General features: G+C 41.8%; 1 protein-coding gene across 7 annotated transcripts in view; it reads right to left on the minus strand.

Annotated features, from left to right (window-relative positions):
- Window positions 1–24,569, minus strand: part of BTBD7 (BTB domain containing 7) — a 109,011-nt gene that overhangs the window by 36,771 nt on the left and 47,671 nt on the right. The gene's annotated exons all lie outside the window — the stretch shown is intronic.

Raw genomic sequence — 24,569 nt, forward strand, 5'->3', positions numbered from 1 at the left:
GCAGACTAAACAATCCCAGTTCCCTCAGCCTCTCCTCATAAGTCATGTGTTCCAGTCCCCTAATCATTTTTGTTGCCCTCCGCTGGACTCTTTCCAATTTTTCCACATCCTTCTTGTAGTGTGGGGCCCAAAACTGGACACAGTACTCCAGATGAGGCCTCACCAATGTCGAATAGAGGGGAATGATCACGTCCCTTGATCTGCTGGCAATGCCCCTACTTATACATCCCAAAATGCCATTGGCCTTCTTGGCAACAAGGGCACACTGTTGACTCATATCCAGCTTCTCGTCCACTGTCACCCCTAGGTCCATTTCTGCAGAACTGCTGCCTAGCCATTCAGTCCCTAGTCTGTAGCGGTACATTGGATTCTTCCGTCCTAAGTGCAGGACTCTCCACTTGTCCTTGTTGAACCTCATCAGATTTCTTTTGGCCCAATCCTCCAATTTGTCTAGGTCCCTCTGTATGCTATCCCTACCCTCCAGCGTATCTACCTCTCCTCCCAGTTTAATGTAATCTGCAAACTTGCTGAGGGTGCAATCCACACCATCCTCCAGATCATTAATGAAGATATTGAACAAAACCGGCCCCAGGACCGACCCTTAGGGCACTCCGCTTGATACCGGCTGCCGACTAGACATGGAGCCATTGATCACTACCCGTTGAGCCCGACAATCTAGCCAACTTTCTATCCACCTTAGAGTCCATTCATCCAGCCCATACTACTTTAACTTGCTGGCAAGAATACTGTGGGAGACCGTGTCAAAAGCTTTGCTAAAGTCAAGGAACAGCACATCCACTGCTTTCCCTTCATCCACAGGACCAATTATCTCATCACAGAAGGCAATTAGATTAGTCAGGCATGACTTGCCCTTGGTGAATCCATGCTGACTGTTCCTGATCACTTTCCTCTCCTCTAAGTGCTTCAGAATTGATTCCTTGAGGACATGCTCCATGATTTTTCCAGGGACAGAGGCGAGGCTGACTGGCCTGTAGTTCCCAGGATCCTCCTCCTTCCCTTTTTTAAAGATGGGCACTACATTAGCCTTTTTCCAGTCGTCAGGATTTCCCCCGATCGCCATGAGTTTTCAAAGATAATGGCCAATGGCTCTGCAATCACATCCGCCAACTCCTTTAGCACTCTCGGATGCAACGCATCTGGCCCCATGGACTTGTGCATGTCCAGCTTTTCTAAACAGTCCCGAACCACTTCTTTCTCCACAGAGGGCTGGTCACCTCCTCCCCATGCTGTGCTACCCAGTGCAGTAGTCTGGGAGCTGACCTTGTTCGTGAAGACTAGGCAAAAAAAGCATTGAGTACATTAGCTTTTTCCACATCCTCTGTCACTAGGTTGCCTCCCTCATTCAGTAAGGGCCCACGCTTTCCTTGACTTTCTTCTTGTCATTCCTCTGCTGAAGAGTGCTGCTTTGGAAAGGCGGCAATAAAGTGTATGGGTTGGTTGAGGTGAAAACAGGAAACCACCTTTAGAAAAAAAACTTAGGATGTAAGCATGGGAAAACCTTGCCCTTATGTAATGTGGTGAAAGCGGGGTCTGCCATCAGGCCCCCATTTCGCCAACTCTTTTCGCAGAGGTGGTAGCTATCAGGAAGGCAACCTTTATAGAGAGAAGAGAAAGAACAGGAGGCCAGATGTTTGAAGGGTGGCTTCATGAGTGCCATTAGGACAAGGTTACGGTCCTACTGCAGAGTGATGGGTTGGACAAGGGGATATGTTCACACAAGGCCCTACCAGAACCTGACGGTCAATGGGTGAGTAAAAGCTGTGTCCTTCCATAGAGGGTGTGGAAAACACTAATGGCTGTGACATGCACCTTGATGGAGCTGAGAGCGAGTCCTGATGCTTTTAGGGATAGGAGATAGTCCAGGAGGAGCAGAATGCCAGGTACCAGACTGTTGGGCTCAGAAGACGAAACGTTTCCATTTGGCCTGGTAGGATTGCCTCATGGACTCTTTCCTGCCACACTAGCGAAGATGCCCATCAACAAAATAGGTTCTTAGGTGAAGCATCTGCAGGTCTGAGTGTCTGATCCTGCCTCTGTGTTGAGTGAGGAGTTCTGGAAATGTTGGAACCATGAGTGGATGATGCGGAGAAGAAGGGGAAACCAGAACTGGAGAGGCCAGAACAGGGTGATCAGAAGGACCCTCTCACTCTCCTTTCAAATCTTGTGAAGGACATGGGGCAGAAGCGGAGGGAGGGAAGGCATAATTGATCTGGTCCTATCAGTCAAGGACCAGAAATTGCCCTGGGAGCAGGCTCTGAGCATGCCCCTGGAACAGTACTGGGAGTATTTGGCATTGGAGGCAATGAGATCCCTGGCCAAAAGCCACCCAGCGATCAAAAACGTCTGCAACTACTGAGTCATGTAGCTCCCATTCATGGTCAGTCACAAAGTTCCTGATGAGAGAATATGGAACTACATTCTGAGTCCCCAGGAGATAGGCTGCTGACAACAGGATACAGTGCACGATGCACTATTTCCAGAGGCGTACCACTTCTGCACAAAGTACTGGAGACCTCATACCCCTTTGCTTGCTTATGTAGTAAACTGTAGTGGTATTGTCCAACTTGAGAACATGACGGGAGTGGATGGATGGGAGAAAGGCGTGACATGTTCGTTGTACTGCCCGATGCTGTAGGATGTTGATATGCAGCCTGTACTTCCAAGCAGTTCAAGTTCCTTGAGTCATGTGGGCACCCCATCCATCCAGCAATGCATCTGTAATGATCAGCATGCTTGGGGAGGATGGAAGGAAGGACATCCTGGAGCAAACCTAATTTGTGTTTGTCCAACACTGAAGGGAGGACAGTCAGAATGGCGTCCAAGGAATGGAGTGGAGAATGGGCTCTATAACCACAGTTGTAGACAGCAGAAACAACAATGGTATGGGCACAGTGCCACATGGCCAAGAAGGGAATGGCAAGCACTGACCAGAACTTAGTGGTTGGAAGTTAACAAAATGATCAGTTCCAGCCGGGTTCAGAACCGGTCCTCTGGCAGGTAAGCACATGCAGAGGTCATGTCAACCAATGACCTGTGCTCCAATGAACTCCAGGGACTGTATGAGAGCCAAAGTCAATTTTTTTGGTATTTCTTCTCCTCCTCTCCTCAGGGTGAGCATGATCAGCTGGGATGTTGATGCTTGAGGTTTTCATCTGGACCGTGCCATTAGCAACCAACTGTTCATGTAAGGTAAGATGAGGACTCAATGCCGGAGGTGGACCGCCACTACAGAGAAAACCTTGGTGAAGGTCCAGGGAGCAGTGGTGAGTCCAAATGGGAGAGCTCTGTATTGGAAGGGTCAAGGGCCCAGCATAAATCTCAGGGATCCATGCTGGTAGAAAGTCCAACACTGCACCCCCGCCAGGGGGGTGACTGGTAAAAGTGGTGGGGCGCAAGGTGGCTCTTTACATGCACTCAGAAATAACTTACATGAAGATAGGGTGTTTTGTGCGGAGGACAGTGCCAAACGGACCTCTGGGTTTCAGGATGCTTTTAGGGAGGCTAATAGGCTCGCTGGTGGAAAACCTGGGAAGCTCTAGATCACTGTGCAGAAGATGGACGATAAAACTTTATAAATACCCAGCGACCGCAGAGTGGCTTTAGAGCATTTAAGTGAATGCAGGAAATCATCAGCTTCTGCTTGAAAAGGTGGGCTTCATCGAAGGGGAGGTCTTTTATTATGTTCTGAACCACTCTAGGGAAACCAGAGGAATGTAATCAGGATTCCCTCCTCACAACAACCCCAGTAGCTACAGTGAGCAAAGATGTGTCTGTGGAATCTACCACAGTCTGTAGCATCATTTTGGTTACCAGTTTGCCTTCCTCCAGGACAGAGTGGAAGCGGGCATGACCCTGTTGGGCAGTTTGTCCACAAAGTCCTCTAACTGGCCATATTTCAAGAAGTCATATTTAGCCAGCAGTGCCAAGTAGTAAGAGATGCGGAACTGAAGGCTGGATGAGGAAAAGACCTTGCAATCTAGAAGGTCTAACCTCTTACCTTGTCAGCTGGGGTGGAATGCATGTGCTGCTGCCTGTCTTGCTCTGAAGCAGCTTAGATACCCTCCACAACATTTTTTGGTTAAGAAAAACTCAGATCCCTTTGGGGTGGGAGTTCATGTGGTTGGGGTATGCCAGAAAGTGTGGGCTGGTTGGAGAATGGCATCGTTGATCAGTAGTGCCACTCTGGTTGGTATCGATGCATGCAGAATGTCCATCAACTGATGTTGACTGTCCTGCATCAACTCCAACAGAATGTGTAGAGCAGGTGCCACCCTCCCCAAGTGTTCCTGGAATTGGCAGTAGTCGTCGGAGGAGAAGACTATGTCGATGACTCAGCCGCATCAGGAGACAATGAGGGGAACCGCTCTGTATCCAGTGGTACTGTCAGACCCTGGCTAATTGGTGCATCCTCCAGTCCTGGTTCCAAATGTCAACTTGACGAAGGGTGGAGTGGCAAAATATGGGATTCCTCCCAGGTAGACCAAGATAGTTCTGAAGGCAGATATAGCCACCAAGAACCCCAGTACAGCCAGCCAGGCAGATCCTACAGCTGTTGTGGTTGTCCCAATGGAGCTGGGTATCAGTGATTCCTGTGCTAGGGCAGGATAGTGCCACTGGGCTGGTGGAACTGTCATGTAATTCTGTCAATAGTACAGGAACGGTGGACCATGTGTACTGTCAAAGTCTTCCCACTCTGATGAAGAGTCAGATCCTTGTTCAAAGGGTGATGCCACTGGAGCTGGTGGAGTGGCGTGAGCCACAGGGGAGCATGCAGGAACATGACTTGAAGGCGGCATGCCTAACATAAGGGAGTGGGCCTGCTTAGGTTGTGAGTGCACCAGAAAATGCGGAGACCTCACTGCACCCAGGGCAATCAGTTCATGAGGGCTGGGAGTGGATTCAAACCTCTCTGGTATCAACAGCACACGTTCCACAGACAGAACCGGAGCTGGAACGGGAGTGGAGGGCTTCCTCGGAAGCGACGACTCCCGGGACTTCAATGGCACCAATGCAGAGGAGGTACGCTGCTCCGAAACTGGGACCGATGGGTCTGGTTTCTGATGCAACTTCTTGTGTTTGCGGACCTTGGATCATGCTACTTCTCTGTGACTGGAACTTGTGGACGATGCGGCATCTTTCTTAGGCCTTGAGGAAGATTTATTGCCATGCTTATGCGCATGCTTCCTTGCCTCACAGTTAAGCCCCGGCACAGGCTCTGTAGTGCTGGTACTAGTGGAACCAAATTGGAACTCCATGGTAGGAGGTGAACTCCTTGAGTGCTCAGACTGATGTACCAGGGGGAAGGGGAGAGAGGATCTCCGGCCTGAGTCCAACTGTGGTGCTCTATGAGGTGCTTCTTGAGGCAGAGAACTTGGCCTTCCCAGGTACAGGCAGGGAAGAGGAGGCAGATAAGGCACCTGGACATGACATGGGCTTCCCCCAAACAGTATAGGCAGCACTGGTGCTAATCACTGATCCAACGAGCAAAGGCAAGAAGCACAGATCTTGAACCTCATCTTCAGCATAATCATGTACTCAGGCTTGGTGCTGGGGGAAGGGAGGGAAGAAAAGGAAGGGGGCTGTTATAATTAAAAACTATTACAAAAACAATAAAAGGCTAAGTGCAAGAATAAAACAGTGGTTTTTGCTAAGTTTGGGAAGTGCGTCACAAGGGATGGGAGAACAGCAGAAGCACCGACCATGCGGTGGTGAAAAGGAACTGAGCATGCTGTCGGTCCACTCTGCCCTTTATTACCTCAGTCAGTACCATGAAGTGAAACAAGGGTGCATGCATGGACCAAGGGACACTACTACTCTTAAAAAGCTCCGGGTGGGCATACGTGCATAACCGTCAGTGGAATACAACAGGGACGATCGTTTGACGAAGAAACTGTAGTTACTGAATTGAGATACTACACTATGGCTCCCTTTGGTTTAAAAACAAAACATTATCTGAAGTTTTATCAAAAACAATAAAATTCCTTACAAAATGTTTGCGTTTTGGATCACTAGTGTTTACACTGATGATGCCACTCTTCTCAAACTGTAACCTGTTTTTATTAAGTACTTTCCATTTAGTTCTGCACATAAAACCAATCTTAATCTTTTTCCATTAACAACCAACTTCAGGTGCAAACCTGCAAATACTTACCACCAGGCACAGTACTTAATATCATGAGTAGCCCCAGGATTACTCATTATAGTAAATTTTATGTCCAAGTTGAATAAGCTGTAACCACTGTTATCTTAAGAACATCTATGATGCTTTTAAAAATACCTTGAAATGGCATTGTCCTCAAAGTTAAAAGAGATGGTCAAAGTGTATGAAAAGCTTCTAGGAAATCAAATTAATACAGTAGAGTAACTGTAGGCAATATTACGCAGTTGAATGCTTTGCTATTTATCTTATAGATATTCCTGACAATCTTCTGTAATATCATCCCCTTTAAGGATGCATATTAAAACAAAAAAAAATATTAAGAAATTGTTTTAAAATTATTTTCTATTACTGAATCTCACTGGTGGACTTCATTCTGTTCTATTATATATTAAAGATGTATAATATGGTAGCATCCAGAGTGCCTAATCCAGATCATGGCCCCTTTACGCTAGGAATTGTACAAGCACAAAGAGCTCATATGTTGACAAAGATAAGGTTGACAAAGCTGATCAGGGTATATTAATGAAATCAAAAAGATACAAACCACTATGAACAAAGGTGAAAAGTCAGTATAATGATACATAAACATTTTCTCCACTTCTGTTGTATCCAAAATGGTAGTAGATAGGTATCAAATATACAAGAGTAGTAAGATTTATATAACTCCCCAAATAAACATAGTGCTTTACAGACAAATTAAAGGAAGTCCCTACTACAAAGAGTTTACTTGGTTGTACACATGCTGGTTTCATTATTTTCATTTATAATTTGTTATTAAGACACCGTGTGAGATGCTTTCATCTGAAAAGACAGTCACTTCATTGAGCATTCTGGGGAGAGTTCTCAGATTATGTAGTTGATGTTATGTGGGAAGAAACATGCAGGCACATGGGCTTCACATTGTGACCCACAGATAACAAAGCAAACTTATCTTCTGTTTTCTGGCAGGAGGGAGTCAGCTATAGGCAAGGACCTCCAGCTCCCAAGAACTTCACCTGGAGCCGTCAACCACAGTGCAACCATTTTTTGAGGTTGCCCATGTCTCCGGAGAGAGACCAGCAATATTTGAAAAGTGACTGAGTATTGAGTGCCAACAGCAGTGTGCTCAGTGGATGGCCTCTTATTTTTTAATTCATTTCACCACACTGGTGCTACAAAGCCCAAGTCCATTGATTTTTGAGGCATAGTTCAAGGTCCATCTGTTCTTCTCAGGCCTTCCCTGAAGTAATAACCACTGGATTAACACAGTTTGTGTTTTAGAGGGCTGTGGTGGTTATAAGTGTCTTGTTGATTTAGGGTTGAGATTTCAAAAGCATCTAAAAAAGGAGTCAGGCTCTTTACTACTGAAAGCCCATGAAAGTTCGGCAACTAAAGGAATTCAGCGTCTTTGAAAATCTCAACCTCAGTTTTATTATCCTCCCCTGCTCTCCTCACCTCCCAAAAATGGCAACAAACATATCTAGTGGTATCTCTGATGAGCAGATTTCTGTACATTTTAAATTTTAAACACTTAACTTGTTAAATTTTCAAACAAACACCTTCATTCTTTCTTGGTCGCCCCTTGCGCTTGGGAGGAGCTCCCCATAAGCAACTACAAAGTATTATCATCTAATCCCTCCTTAAAACTCTCCTTCTCAGTGATACCGAAAAAAAATTCAGAGTGTTAAGGCCGCTAGTGTCCTATGACCACTGCTGACTAATAATGTCTCATTGTCTCCTGGTTGTTTTCCATCTGTACGAACTGTCGTCTTGTTTTATATTTTTGAATGTAAGCTCTATGTGGTAAGGCGCATTTTTTGTTCTATTTATACAGCATCTATCACAAAGAGGTCCTGATCCAGGAGTCAGAGTTTATGCCCAGAAGGGATCACCAGATCATCCAGTCTGACCTGCATATCACAGGTCACCTACACACAAACATTAAACCCACCGACCAAAATATTCCAGCCCACAGGAGAGGAGATTATCATGTGCCACAGGCAGAGAACAGGAGGGACCAAGGTGCACTAGTGCCCAAGGCCCTGCAATGGCAGGAAATTGATTAAATGAAATATAGCCTGATGATCCCAACAAGTGACCTGCACCCTACATTACAGAGGAAGGTGAAAAAATCCCATTGTCACTGCCAATCTGACCTGGGGGAAAGTTACTTTCTGACCGCACATATGGCAATCAGTCAGACACTGAGTATACAGGCAAGGACCAGTCAGCCTCAGAGTGAGAATGGTCGGTACCACCTCAGGACACTGAGTGGGGTGGGCTGGTGCTTATCCCCAACTGGGGCCATCCCAGATTGTTCAGGGGAAGGAGATTAAAACAATACATTTGGGGGAGTGGGAGAGAAATCCCTTCCTGACCTCTATAGGTTATCAGCTGAAGCATGAGATTTTAGGAACATAAGATATAAACCACAAGGGACTCCAAGGGCTGCAGAACCCTGCACCCCATCATTACAAGCAGCCCTATCATAGCACTCAAATATGTCCAACTCTCTCAAAACTAATTTGTCTGCACAACTTCTTTTGGGAGGCTGTTCCAGAACCTCACTCCTCTGAGAGTTAGAAACTTTCGTCTAATTTCCAGCTGGAATTTGTTCATAGTTAGTTTATACCTATTTGTTCTTGTGCCAGAAGTATTCTTTAGCTTAAACAGCTATTCACCTCTCAAGTGTTTACCTTCCCACCTCCCCATCCCCCACACCCAATGTATTTATAAAGAGCAATCATATCCTCTTCTCAACTTTTGTTTTGCCAGGCTGAACAAGCAAATCTCTTCCAGTTTCCACTCCATTTCCCTGGTCATCCTAGTAGCTCTTCTCTGCACTTGTTCCAGTTTCAATTAATCTTTCTTGAACATGAGTGACCAGAATTGTACACAATATTCCAAATGAAGTCTTACCAGTGCCTTATACAATGGCATTAATACTTCTCTCTCTACTGGAAATGCATCATCACATTTGCCTTTTTTGCAGCCACATCACCCTGGTGATTCATAGTCATCCTGTGATCGACCAACATACCCAGGTCTTTCTCCTCCTCAGTTGCTTTCAAATGATGAGCTCCCAGCTTACATTAGAAATTCTTATCAGACCCTAAGTGCATGACCTTGCACTTTGAATTTCATCCCATTTTTGTTATTCCAGTCTTCAACACTGAGTGTGAGTGGAATATTATTCAGGAAAACTTGGATGACCTTGATGATCCCTCCCAACTTGGTATCGTCAGCAAATTTCATTAGCACATTCCTACTTTTTGTGCCACGCTAATTTATAAAAATATTAAATAAGATTGGTCCCAAGATCAGTCCTTGAGGAATTCCACTGGCAACCACTGTCTGGCCGTTCACCTATCAGCATAACCCATTGCCATCTCCCTTTAGCCAGGTCCTTACACACCTCACAAATTGTGTGCTAATCCCCATCATCTAAAATGTAACTAAATTTCCCATGCGGCTCCATGTAAAATGCTTTACCGAAGTCCAAGTATATTAGATCAACTGAATTTCCCTTATCTGAAAAAAACAGTTATCTCCTTAAAGAAGGAAATCAGGTTAGTCTGGCATGATCAATCTTTGGCAAACCCACCGTTGCATTATACCCTCTTTTCCGTTTGCCTTCATTAATTTAATTATTCTTTCACATAATTTGTTCTAAAGCCTTGTATACTACTGAGGTACAGACTAACAGATCTAATTGCCTGGATTGCTCTTTTCCCCTTTTCTTAAATATATGTATGACAGTAACTATTCACTAGTTATACGGTATCACTCCCAAATAGATAAGTATTTTTAATAAATATACATAAGAACATAAGAATGGCCATACTGGGTCAGACCAAAGGTTCATCTAGCCCAGTATCACTGTCTTCCAACAGTGGCCAATGCCCTGTGCCCCAGATGGAATGAACAGGTAATCATCAAGTGATCCATTCCCTGTCGCTCATTCCCAGCTTCTGGCAAACAGAGGCTAGGGACACCATCCCTGCCGATCCTGGCTAATAGCCATTGATGGGCCTATCCTATGAATTTATCTAGTTCTTTTTTGAATCCTGTTATAGATGGATGGATTTATATAGATGCAATATGATATTTTCTGCCTTATCTCTCCCTTTCTTAATGATTCCCAACATTCTGTTTGCTTTTTGGACTGCCGCTGCACCTTGAGTGGATGTTTTCAGAGAACTATCCACAATGACTCCAAGATCTCTTTCTTGAGTGGTAACAGCTAATTTAGACCCCATCATTTTGTATATACAATTGGGATTATGTTTTCTAATGTTCATTACTTTGCATTTATCAACACTGTAGCTCTTCGCAGTCTGCCTGGGACTTAACTATCTTGAGTAGTTTTGTATCATCTGCAAATTTGCCACCTCACTGTTTACTCCTTTTTCCAGGTCATTTATGAATATATTGAAGAGAACTGGTCCCAGTACAGATCCCTGAGGGACACAACTATTTACCTCTTTCCATTCTGAAAACTGACCACTTATTCCTACCCTTTGTTTCCTATCTTTTAACCAGTTACCAATCCATGAGAGGACCTTCCCTCTTATCCCACTACCACTTACTTTGCTTGAGAGCCTTTGGTGAGGGACCTTGTACTTAAGATTTTCAGAAAGCCTTTGACATTATATTCCCCCTTGTTCACATGCTTGTTGACCTCCTCAAAGAATACTAGCAGATTGGTGAGGCATGATTTCCCTTTACAAAAAACATGTTGATTCTTCCCCAACAAATTATGTTCATCTATGTGTCTGACAATTTTGTTCTTGACTATAGTTTCAACCAGTTTTCCCGGTACCAAAGTCAGGCTTACTGGCCTCTAATTGCCAGGATCACCTCTGGAGCTCTTTTTAAAAATTGATGTTGCATTAGCTATTCTCCAGTCATTTGGTACAGAAGCTGATTTAAATGTTACAGACTACAGTTAGTAGTTCTGCAATTTCATATTTGAATTCCTTCAGAACTCTTGGGTGAATACCATCTGGTCATGGTGACTTATTACTGTTTAAGTTTATCAATTTGTCATCTAATGACACCTCAATCTGGGACAGTTCCTCAGATTTGTCACCTAAAAAGAATGGCTCAGGTTTGGGAATCTCCCTCACAACCTCAGCCATGAAGACCAATGGTAAAAATTAATTTAGTTTCTCCACAATGGCTTTATCGTCAGCACCACCATGTTGCACGATGGACACTTGACAAAATTACCATACTTAGTGACAGACATTTGGGGAGGTTATGTCATTCAATTTTTTGAGAAATTACTACAGACCTCAAAATTTTTACCACTGACATGTTGCTGACCCTTTAGCACTTGATCATCCAGTGGCCCCACTAGTTATTTAGCCGGCTTCCTGCTTCTGATGTACTTAAACATTTTGCTATTACTTTTTGAGTCTTTGGCTAGCTGTTCTTCAAACTCTTTTTTGACCTTCCTAATTATATTTTTACATTTCATTTGCCACAGTTTATGCTCCTTTCTATTGTCCTCACTAGGATTTAACTTCCACTTTTTAAAGGATGCCTTTTTGCCTCTCCCTGCTTCTTTTACTTCGTTGTTTAGCCACAGTGCCGCGTTCTTGGTTCTCTGTGTTTTTTAATTTGGGGTATACATTTAATTTAAGGCTCTATTATGGTGTCCTTTAAAAGTTTCCATGCAGCTGGCAGGGATTTCACTTTTTGCGCTGTACCTTTTAATTTCTGTTTCATTAACCGCCTCATTTTTGTGTAGCTCCCCTTTCTGAAATTAAATGCTACAGTGTTAGGCTGCTGTGGATATTTATATTATGGGATATTTATATTATGGTTTCTATTACCAAGAGTTCCAGCTATATTCAACTCTTAGACCACATCCTGTGCTCCACTTAGGACTAAATCAAGAATTGCCTCTCCTCTTGTGGATTCCAGGACTAGCTGCTCCAAAAAGCTCCAAGAAGGTGTCAAGAAACTTTCTCTCTGCATCCTGTCCTGAGGTGACATGTATCCAGTCAATATGTATCAATGACTGAATGACAGATACATGTATCCAGTCAAGTTGAAATCCCTCATTGTTATTATTGAGTTTTTATTTTAATGGCCTCTCTAATCTCCCTGAGCATTTCACAGTCACTATCAGCATCTTGGTCAGGTGGTCGGTAATATATCCCTACTGTTCTATGCTTACTATTAGAGCATGAAATTACTATCCATAGAGATTCTATGGTACAGTTTGGTTCATTTAAGATTTTTACTTCATTTGATTCTACTCTTTCACATACAGTACCACTCCCCCACCAGCATGACCTGTTCTGTCCTTCTGATATATTTTGTACTCTGGTATTACTGTGTCCCATTAGTCATCCTCATTCCACCGAGTTTCTGTTATGCCTATTATATTAATATCCTCATTTAACACAAGGCACTCTAATTCACCCATCTTATTATTTAGACTTCTAGCACTGGTATATACCAGACAATCAATCTCATGTGCCAGCTCTTTCAGTGTTCTGGGATAGAAGTTATTCCTCCACACTCACCCAATTTGAATGCATTAAACCCTAAACAGTCCCCCGGTGCTGTAACGATATTAAAAGAGGGGAGGGACAGCTCAGTGGTTTGAGCATTGGCCTGCTAAACCCAGGGTTGTGAGTTCAATCCTTGAGGGGGCCATTTAGGGATCTGGGGCAAAAACTTGTGGATTGGTCCTGCTTTAAGCAGGGGGTTGGACTAGATGACCTCCTGAGGTCCCTTCCAACCCTGATATTCTATGAAATAAGTGAAACTGCTAATAGCCAAGATGTACTTGGATAGGCTTCTGCAGATTGTCTTGGTGAACCCAAAAGATAGATCTTCATTATCCACCAGATAGCAGCCATATGCCATTGTAGAGCTCCAAGAGCCACTCAGCTCCTTAATGTTGACTGCCCCCTAGGATCATAAAGGGATACACTCATTGAAGCAGGTCAGTAGAATTAGAGTGGGAAATGACAACTGCATTTACTTTAGGACTGAATAGCCAGTGCTCATGGATACTTGGTTCCAGATTATGGTTTTCCAGAGGTTCTTGGTAGGTTGATGTCAGCATCTGAAATGGCACAGCCTATTTTAAACCAACTTTTAGATGGAACTTTTCCCAGGAACACTTTGGAAGATGGTGATGTTCTTTACAGAGGAAGTCTTAGCTTCTCTTATGGAATTTGTTGTAGGCATTTCAGTGCAAGGCGGCCACATACACCTGTAGGCCACAACATGGCTGAATGCTAAGAGAAGAACAGACTTTCACAAGAGGTATATCTGAGGACTCCTATGCCTCAACAAGTTAAATGTTGCCATCTTAGTCACTGGTGTCGGGCTCCCTGTAGAGTTTCAGGAAAGGGTGGTGCCTTCAGTGAGATAAGCACACTGTTCCCAATGGTGACTTAGTGTGGTGAATCTCAGAGCTGTCTCCTGATTACAGTGAATAGAATTGCTGTCAGGAAGGCTAGAAGTAGATTTCTGCAAATTCAGTGCTCCTGCTCTCATAGTATTTGAAGATTTGGCTCCCCTCACCCTCTACAACTGCATGGGCCAAGCTTCAGTTTAGTATATATGGAAGGCCTACTTGGGGCATCGGCTGCTTCTAGGAGCAAGGCAAAAACAGACTGGACCCTGTAGTGAGAGCCTGTGGAAGAGGGAGTGCCAGATTCAAATATCCTCTATTCAAATTGGCTGCCCTCTATTTTACGGACACACCCTTCATTTATAGTGGTGATATCCAAGGCACAGAAAAAAAATATTCTCTGAAAATGAAAGCTGTTAAATAAAAGTAATGACCAATTAAAACAGAGACCTACACACAAGCTCTTGAATGCTACTTATATTTGTGTAAGAGTTACAGTTGTCTTTCCTACATGTGCAGACCTGGGATTTTCAAAGGAACCTAATGAAGTTGGGTGCTTAATTCCCTTTAGAGCCTTCAAAAATCCCATGTTAGATCTTTGAAGATTAACATTTAAAAGAAAGGCTATTTAAAAAGGAGGGGGTAAGCTGAAATCATTTGGGAAGTTTAGCTGTTAAAATACTTCATAGTGTGTTGCAAAATGTCATAAACCGGATCTTGGAGCTTAATTTGTATGGTTTAGAAGCCATTTTAACTACCATGAGATTTAATAATTTACATTTTAGTGAACTGCTATTTTAAAACCTTTTCCATTTTGATTTTAAATAAGAAGTTCTAGCAGAACTTGGCAATGAAAACCTATCAGCTCCGGGAGATGATTTATGATGGTATGTTCAGAAGGATTAACTTTTCTAAACAAAACAGTCTGACTTCTTGAAGGAGTTTTTTATGAGGTGGGCTTGTTTTTTTGTTAGATTTCTTGTTGCATTCATTCTGCCCCTGCCAAATTGCACTGCAGGTTTTTGTGCAATCTGGTTATAAAGAGTCAGATTTGCAGGCAAAAAGACTATCCGATTATTCCAAAAATGTCCTGAAGTCCGAAAACTACATGAAAAGATTTTTGGTTCAAAGGAAATAAGCAGAGCTAAACACTCTGACACATCACTCAAAAGGAAAGTCTCTTCTCAGAATCCTAAAGAGATTTATTTCAAAGTAAATGCTGTTCATATATTTTACACCTCACATTTGTTTTTGGAAAAAGAGGACTACAGCTGTACTGTGCAAGACTGAAAATCTGCATTTCAGTGAGATTCTTATCACATACTTGTCTAGTCCTGAGAAGCTGAACAACATTACTAAAAAATGCAGAAAAGCAAAAGAATTGATCAACTGTCTTAAATTTTCTATTGAGATTGACAGGTGTATAGTGACCATATGTGTCACTGATTGGATGCAAGGCTCATTTGAAGTACAGAATAAAGGAAATGGTCCTTTCTCCAAAACAGAATGTGACAGAATACAGGCACATTAAATAATTCCTTGGTAAGCAAGGAAGTGTTAGGCAATAATGGAACTCTCTTTTGATTATCTAAAAAAATTGGTACATCTTGAACATTAGGCTATGGAAAGAGTCTAATTTAGTCTCTTTCCAGGCAGTCATATGGCTATGAGTGACAGCCACCTGGCAAGGAAAAAGATTTACCTAAAGGATATTACGAGCCACAGTGTTGTTCCTCCCAGTGGAATGGAGCTTTCTGCTCCCATGTAAAAGTACAATAAGGCAAGCCAAAATAATTTGAAGAGCCAAGAGCACAAAAATTAACAGCAACTTTTTAAAAAAAATATATCAGAAGCAGGAAGCCTGCCAGGGAGCGCATGGGGCTACTGGACAATCAATGTACTAAAAGAGCATTCAAGGAAGACAAGGCTATTGCAGAGAAGCTAAAAGAATTCTTTGCATCAGCCTTCAATGCAGAGGAAGATCCCCACACCTGAGCCATTCATTTTAGGTGACAAATCAGAGAAACTGTCCGAGACTGAGGTGTCAGTAGAGGTGGTTTTGGAACAAACTGGTTAACAGCCATAAGTCACCAGCATCAGATGGTATTCATCGAAGAGTTCTGAAGGAACTCAGATATGAAACTGCAGAACTGTGGTACATAACTTATAGCTTAGATCAGCCTCTGTACCAGATGACTGGAGAATAGCTCATATAACCCTAATCTAAAAAAATTAAAAAAAAAAAAAAAAGGTGATCCTGGCAATTATAGGCCAGATAACCTAACTTCATTACCAGGAAAATGGGTTGAAATGATAGTTAAAAAGAAAAAACCCACTAGAAATAAATGTTCAGTTTTCACAATGGAAAGAGGTAAATAACAGGGTCCCCCAAAGAATCTGTACTGGGACCAGTGCTGTTCAACATATTCATAAGTGATCTGGAAAAAAGAGGTGAATAATGAGGTGGCAAAATTTGCAGAGGACACAAAATTACTCAAGAAAGCCGACTGCAAAGAGTTGCAAAGCTTGACCCAGTGACAAAATGGCAGTGAAATTCAGTGTTGGTAAGTGCAAAGTAATGCACACTGGAAAAAATAAACTATACATACAAAATGATGGGATCTAAATTAGCTGTTACCACTAAAGAAACATTTCGGAGTCATCATGGAAATATCTATTCACTGTGCAGTGGCAGTAAAAAAAAAGCTAACAATGCTAGGAGCCATTAGGAAAGGGATAGATTATACAGAAAATATCATAACACCACTATACAAGCCCATTGCAACCACACCTCGAATACTGTGTGCAGTTCAGGTTGTCTCACCTCAAAAAAAAGATACTTTAGAACTGGAAAAAAAGCAGAGAAGGGTAACAAAAATTATTAGCGTTATGGAACAGTTTCCATGTGCGAAGAGGGGAAAAAAAGGGCTGTTCAGCTTAGAAGAGAGACTAAAGGGTAGGAATGACAGAGGTCTATGATTTTAAAAACCATGAATGGTATGGAGAAGGTAAATAGGGAAGTGTTATTTACCCTTTCACATAATACAAGAATAAGGGGTCATCAGATGAAACTAACAGACAGCAGGTTTAAAACAAACATAAGGAAGTAATTCTTCACACAACACAGTCAACCTAGAGAACTCACTGACAAGGGATATTGTGAAGGCCAAAACAATAACTGGGTTAAAGAAAGAACTACGTAAATTCACAGTGGATAGGTCCATCAGTGGCTATTAGCCAAGACATGACTCCATCCATCCTTAAGATTCCAACTGCCAGAAACTGGGATTGGATGACAGGGGATGATCACTTGAAATTGCCCTGTTCTGTTCATTCCCTCTGAAGCATCCGGCACTGGCCACTGTCAGGATCCTGGGCTAGATGGGCCATCAGGTTGAGCCAATATGGCTCTTATGTATTTCAGTCCCCAAGATTCAGATGGGGGCAACCTTTCCAAAGACCTGTTTGCCAGACTTGCCGGAGAATATTCTAACTCCAAGCTTTGGCAGCCATTACCATGATCTTTAGGAGATTCCTATGGAGCCAAATTTTGCCCTTCACATCTCTTATTGTCTCATACCTCTACAAAATTATCAGACTATTTCACAGGAGACAAACACAGGCTTCTTTTGTAGGATGTCAATTTGCTCTCTTAGGCCTTGGCTAGACAAGGAAAACAGGTGCTTTTTCAATCAAGTTCTCCTGATTGAGCTAACTTTGCTCAATTGTTATTCAGTGGGATTTTCAGTGTAGACAGCCCTTTAACTCAATTTGAACAGATTGAATTATAGCCTGGGGTCTTGCCAAAGCAATAATTCACCTTGCTATAAATCAAGCTGAATGAAACTACAGTAGAACCTCAGAGTTACAAACTGACCAGTCAACCACACACCTCATTTGGAACTGGAAGTGTGCAATCAGGCAGCAGCAGAGACAAAAACAACAACAAAAAACAACCAAACAAAACAACACCACAAATACAGTACAGTATTGTGTTAAACCTAAACTACTAAAAAATAAAGGGAAAGTTTAAAAAAATTTGACAAGGAAACTGTTTCTGTGCTTGTTTCATTTAAATTAAGATGGCTAAAAGCAGCATTTTTCTTCTTCATAGTAAAGTTTTAAAGTTGCACGAAGCCAATGTTCAGTTGTAAGCTTTTTAAAGAACTATAACATTTTGTTTACAGTTAAACATTTCAGAGTTATAAACAACTTCCATACCCCAGGTGTTCATAATTCTGAGCTTCTACTGTAACAACTTAATTGGAGGAAAATAAAGAGAGGACTTCTTCCCTATTCTGGACAAGACCTTGAATCAAAACCCCACGTCTCATCTAGCACATCAGATCTAAATTTCTTGGTAGGAACCTTGGATTTATTATTTTAAAGCAGCAGTGGACCAAAGGGAGAAAGAGACCCGTGAAAGAGAGGTGATGTACCAGTTCTGCTTGCTGGAGAAGGTATCCATCCAACAGAAGCCCATAGAAAGGGGTTTATGTGCACAGGGATGTACATGGAAGGCAAGGAGAAATTTTAACTGGGGATCCAGGTGTCAGTGGGTATGTCTACACAGCAACTGACTTAGGCTCGCAGGGCTTGGGCTGTGGTGCTGTTTCATTTCTTTACAGACTTCCGGGCTTTGGCTGGAGCTCACCTCTGAGACCCTCCCACCTCGGAGAGTCCCAGAGCCTGGGGTTTCCAGACCAAGCCCGGAAGTCTACCCAGCAATGAAACAGCCCCAAAATCTAATGCGGCCGGCACAGGCCAACCGTGGGTTTTTCTTTGCTGTGTAGTCACACCCAGTAAGGGTAAGAGGGACTTGGGGAAGCATTAAAATTTAGATAGGCTTGATAACCATCAGCCATACTATTAAAACTTGGTTGTATGCACAACACAAATTTTTAAGCTGCAACTAATGAGCTTTTAATGTGGTCTTTGTAACTTATTTTCCAAGCATCCCTCTTTGCCTTCCTTAGCCCCCTAGGTCCACTGCTTCCCCCTCCTCCAATTCTCACCATGCAGATTACCAAGAGCCCTTCCCCACCCCCTGACCCCAATCTCCTGTAGACCTCAGGAGGTACCCATGTCTTCCTCTGTTTCTTGAAAATATTTTAGAACAATGCCTGCCCACCCAGATGCACAGCACCTCATCTCCAATCTGAATTTAGGAGCTTTGCACAGGTAGGTAAAATGTCACAGAAGCAGCAACAGCAAAATGGTGGAGTTATGCCGCACAAACAGGAAACTGCAACCTTTTTAGGAAAAAAAAAAGGTATACTACGCACCAATTTGCATGGCCCCATAATTGCATAGGACACAGGGGGCCTTTCTCAGAGGGAATCTTTCATCGTAATCTGAATAGTCCAGTGGCAGGTACAGGGCAGGCTAACTTCAGCATAGTGCCTTCTCCTCCCAGGTGATTAACACTTTTCTTTAACTTAAGAGATATGGCACTCCGGTAGTATACCATAACATTTAGAAAAAAGGTTTTGGTATCCTCAGCTGATCTTAAGAGTTTGTTTTTACTGCCAAAAAATGTGTTTTTTTACTTCAGGTAAACTAACATGCATATGTGGGCTATCCTGGTTTTACAAAGAGATCAGCTCACCAAGTTCAAACCTCGGATTGACCTCTCTGAGCTCACTTTGTGGTAACACTGAAGTGCCTTGCGAAGTGCCTTGCTTCCACTGTGCTTTTACCTCAAGAGAGCTCACGCACTGTATCAGAGAGGTAGCTGTGTTAATCTATCCACAAAAACAACAAGGAGTCTGTTAGTCTTTAAAATGCCACCGGACTCCTTGTTGTTTTCACACAAAGTAGTTACCCTTAGGGGTAAAACAAAAACAGAAAGCTTTTTTTTTTTTTTAAACAAAAAGGATAAGCCCTTAGACATACTGATTTTTTTAAAATATGGGTGAGACAAATGGCATCGGTACTCATCTGCTCTCAGTCCATTCTAGAGTTCAGTGACATTTTTTGAGAGTCTTATCTCACCAGGAGATTCTCTGTTTCTTCAAGACAGCAGCCCTTATTAAGCACTCCAAGCAAGCAAGTTGCTCTTATCTTCAAAACAATCCCCAACTAGTGTAATAGTTTGTCCTCACTCACTGCTCTAAGACTTCCTGGCAGAAGACCAAGAGAGTGGCAAAACACTTAGTAGTCCAGTGGGGTTTTTCCAGTGCTCTTGTTGGAAAAATACCACTGTCCCAGTGTACATATATAGCCAGTCATCCTGGGGTTTCTAATAGGTGGGAGACCAAATGTGGAATGCCTGCAATCTCTTATCAGATTTAAAGCCCTAAGTGCATACACACGTGTTTTTGTTTTGAGGACAGAAATTCACCATGGAGCAGAGTGAGGGAAGCAAAGACATTTCATTTAAGAAAGCCACATTTGAACTCCAGATTTCAGAGGAGAACAGCTGATGGATTTAAGGCCAGAGTGCCACTTCATATTCTTATCTGGTTCAAAGGGTAATTTCGAGTTTGTTTTCTGCACCTCTGACCTACTTCAACAAATGTAGGTTTCTTTTCTGCTGTTCAGAGGATGTTTGCAATTCAACTTTCTCAGGTTTTCAATCTTTAGTTTCTTCTAAACATACTTTATAACCATTAAAAATTTCAAATATTCATGTTACCATTCTTGGAAGGCTGAATATAAAATGTTTTCTTAATTGCTACAATACAAAGTATGATTCTTTGCCCATTTTCAATATACATCTGGCTTTATTTTATGCACTTGATATCCTATTTGATTTTTTCTTTCATAACAGTCTTAAATTTAGTCCATGCACCATTTTGTTTAATATTAATTGTAGCTTATTGTTGTCCATGGAAACACATTTTCTTAGATGGGGCAAAAGGCTATTAACGAACACATTAAATAACTATTATGGATAATTCATATCAAGTTAAGATTTTTCAAGTCAAATATTTAAATTGTGACAAAATAGTTGTGTAATTTACCTACTCTTCACAAAAGCTTCAACAACTGGATTTCTGAAACACTGAATCCACCAAAAGGTCACAGATATCTAACAGTCACACATTTAGCATATTAAAATATTTCCAGGCAAAAAACAAAAGATGTCCTTTTTCCTCGGTATGCTGAGAAGAATATGAATTTTTCCCATTTCAAAATCAAAAAGAACTGCAGCATGTTTGAGTAAGATTTGTGACAATAACGTTAAAGACAGCATGTAATTTCTTCATACAAATGATTCAATAACCAGGAAAAGCACTCACATGCACAGCTTCTTAGTTCATTTACTCTGAAACCTGAAATAGTTCATTTAGTTTGTCACACAGCAAACAGATACACAAAGTTGTATGGATTTAGCAAGCCTGAAGTCTGCATTTACCTCTTCAGCTCTGTTTGTAATTATCAGTTGATAATGGCCCTCAACTTGGCTTCAACATTCCTTAAGAAGCACATTCAAACTGCATGAGCTAAACTGCTGAACAGGAAATAATCATGGAACAGAAGTGAAAGAGCTGCCAAATCAACCAAACTAAAACAGAAGGAAGAACTTTAACATGGGAACAATGTGGGGGAAGCTGTAGTGAGTGGGAAGAGTGGGGGAGGGAGTGCAGTTAGCCAACACTGTTTAGTATTTGTGTAAAGCCATGCACCCTGGAACATAAAGAGGCCACTGAAAGAAAAAACAGGACAGTGCTTTCAATCAGTTTCCCTGCTAGATTTGAATTTCTTTTTAAATGCCATAATTATTCATAACAGACCAAATCCTCCATTCTAGGAACAGTTCTCAAACTGGGGGCTGTGACCCCCCTCATGAGGTTGTGAAGTTTTTACGTGGGGGTCGCGAGCTGTCAGCCTCCACCCCCAAACCCTCCTTCGTCTCCACCATTTAGAATAGTGTTAAATGTATATATTAAAAAAATGTGTTTTTAATTGGGGGGGGGGAAATTGGGTCACACTCAGAGGCTTGCTGTGTGTGAAAGGGGTTATTAATACAAAAGTGTGAAAACCACTACTTTAGATTGTGTATTTAGATTGTCTATTTAGATATACTCACTTATATTTACTTTACTTTGTTGAAATGAGTAAACAAGTTTTGAATACTTGATTATTCATGCTGCACTGATCTATAACTGACATAATATTTGCTCCAACTTTCCCACAATACATTTATGTACATTTAATGTTGCTAGTGTGGGTTTCCTGGCACTTGGATATGTCAGTCCTGCTGAGATCAAGAGTACTTTGATGTTAGATGGTGTGTGCCTCCAGATCAAAGACTGAATAAGGCTTTGAAAGAAATGAAGTGTCTTATTTTTTTACTGCTGTTGAGAAACTAAATCAGCATCTCAAAAATAATGATACAACATATAGCAAGAGGCCTGGAATTAAAGTTAATTTTTCAGACAATTTAAACTTGTTTTCCACACCAACTTCAATCTCTAGATAAGGAAAAACTACAGACAGGCAAAATCTTAATACAATTGATATTTACATAGTATGCTATAGTATCTTAGGATCTACAACTCTATAAACACTTACTGCCCAAGTATAACTTTTTTTCCTACCCGAGTAGTCCTATGAGCATTAGGTCCAGTGTTATTGACATAATCGGTCTATAGAGCAGACATGTTCTCTGACCAGTTTAGTTCATACTCCAAAAGGCCCGATCTGATTTCCATTAAAATCTATGATTCTAGAGTAAGTTGCAACACTCCAATTAACTTTAATGGAAGTTACATCAGGCTCCAAGTAAAGCAAAACATTTTCATTTGAACAGTAGAGAGTCCTTCAAGAGCAAATTTATTTTTTAGTTATGAAATAAAATCAATGGCTTCATTCTTAATTGAATACTCAGTTAATCTGAAAGGTACTATTTGATTCATAGCAGATGTCTGGCAGCTATCTAAAGTTTAGCAATTTGGTTTGAAGATTTAGTAAAAAGCTACTCATAAAGGCTAGTAATGGAATTTCAAATGTTAACATCTCCATTAAAGAAAATTAACAAAACTGACGTGGGGCCTTGTCTTGATCTTTATACACAACTTAATAGCTGGCTACTCTGCATGGTATTTGGGAGTTGTGTGAAAAATATTGCAGGTATCACCAGGTGGCCTTGTTGCACACAGTCTTCTAATTTTTTTTTCCTATTAGCATGAAAGCAAATGGTCTGCCTTGGGAAGACATACCGTATTGTTATTTTTGATTATGCAAGATAATGTGCAGAGGTTCTTGGAGAGTGTGTTGTATGAGCAACAGAAGAAAGTTTGCTCTCTGCCTTGGTCTCTAATGAGAGTCAATTCTCAAGGCAGAGTAGCCCTTAGGAAGTGGGCTCAGATTACTAAAGAAGGGATTGCCTGCATGCTGTTTGACCACCTCTATTGCAGGACCGGTTGTGTAAATAAAATAAGTTACACTTAGAATATACCCAGACTCTGTGTTACTGACTACTTCTCCACTGGGAAGCCAGCCTGCAGGGCCACAGATAGTAGGACAATGGTATCAGAAGAAATAGAAAAAAAAAAGTTGGATTAAAAGCTATAAAAAGTGTTTGCACTAATTTTGAAGCCCACCTTCCAAATACCCAGTCCGGGCTAGGGCAAAAACAGATTGGAAAAGAGGATCAGCAACCTGACTATCATGAACCAAGATGTTTTCCAGGAAACCAGGGAGAATCAAAGCTTTGGTCAATTTGGAACTTGCTAACAGGGAGGAGCTGCAGCAAGGATTTAAGGAGCTGAAAAAAATCACCTGTAGAGGTAATGTCACAGGATTCAGCTGCTTGAATTGGGCCAGAGAACTTGGGTGAGACAGGATTTACAGCACTTTTTACCCACTCCTAACTGTCCCAGTTTGAGGAAAAAACTTTCTGGGAGGCTTATTTCATCCAATTTAACATCATACCACAAATGAATGGTTGAAAGGTGGACAGATAGGGTTTTCTAGCAGCCAACTTAAGTGAACCAGTTCTGATAGGGTTGCATAACTTATCCTCAGAAAAGACAGCTATCCAGACTGTAAAAGCTCCTGATATACAGTTTGGAGCCAGCAATCAGAGCTAGAAAGGGTTCAGCTAAGGTACAGGAGAAGAGCAAAAGTAAAGACCACAACTAAACTAGCAGAGGATCTGAGGAAACTGTTTTATCTAGCATATCCAGATACCTGTGAAGACATCCAGGATACACTGGCAATAGTCTTGACGCAAAGATGGATATAAACTTGCAAATCAAAGTCAGCAAAAGGAGACCAAAGGCACTTCAGGAGTGAGTGGAATTTGCTACATAGCTAGAATCCTTCCATAGAGCAGCCCAGCAGAGAAGTCAGTATTAGTGAAAAAGGTGGAAGGTGATTGCCCATAAGTCCTACACGCAGAAATCTGTACCTAATATGCAGGATAAAAAGGATTCTAGTTCAATTAATTACATTCTTATTAGTTAGATAAGTTGTCGCTTTGAGACATAGGCTCTAAAAGCAGACAGATTCCTGTTCACTTGCTGAATGTTTTGGACAAACAAACAAAAAAGTAAAAAATGGGAACCTCAGTGGCAAAAAGTAAGCCAGTGATTCTAGTAAATGCTGGCAGAAGAAAGCTCAAAGGAAGGGGAAGAGGAGGGGCAGCTACCAATTGTTCCAGCACAGTGATGTACATTAAATGAGGAGCAATAGAACGGTTAAAAGCCTTTGTGGGAGTTGTGCTCCTGATTCAGAGAAATATGCTGTACCACTGCAACACTTAAGATTGGGTCAGCTTACTCAAATGTCAAAACATGTATCTCAATTGTTATAAGTTCCAAAGAGAGAAGAACACCAGTCTCAGGCTGAGATTCTTGAGAGAAGGGACAGCCTGAATGTTGTTCGACCACCTCTACTCCAGGACAGGTGTGTATAAAGAAAATAAATTACACTTAGAATATACTCTATCTCCATGTCACGTATTCCTTGTCAACTGGAAAGCCAATCTGAAAGGCCCTGAACATCTGCTGCTGCTTTCCAGAGGGGTCGTGTGGTATCAAAAAGAACACTGGTGTGGAATAAGAGTTATACCATCAC

This window comes from Caretta caretta, chromosome 6, assembly GCF_965140235.1.
Source record: "Caretta caretta isolate rCarCar2 chromosome 6, rCarCar1.hap1, whole genome shotgun sequence".
NCBI lineage: Eukaryota > Metazoa > Chordata > Testudines > Cheloniidae > Caretta > Caretta caretta.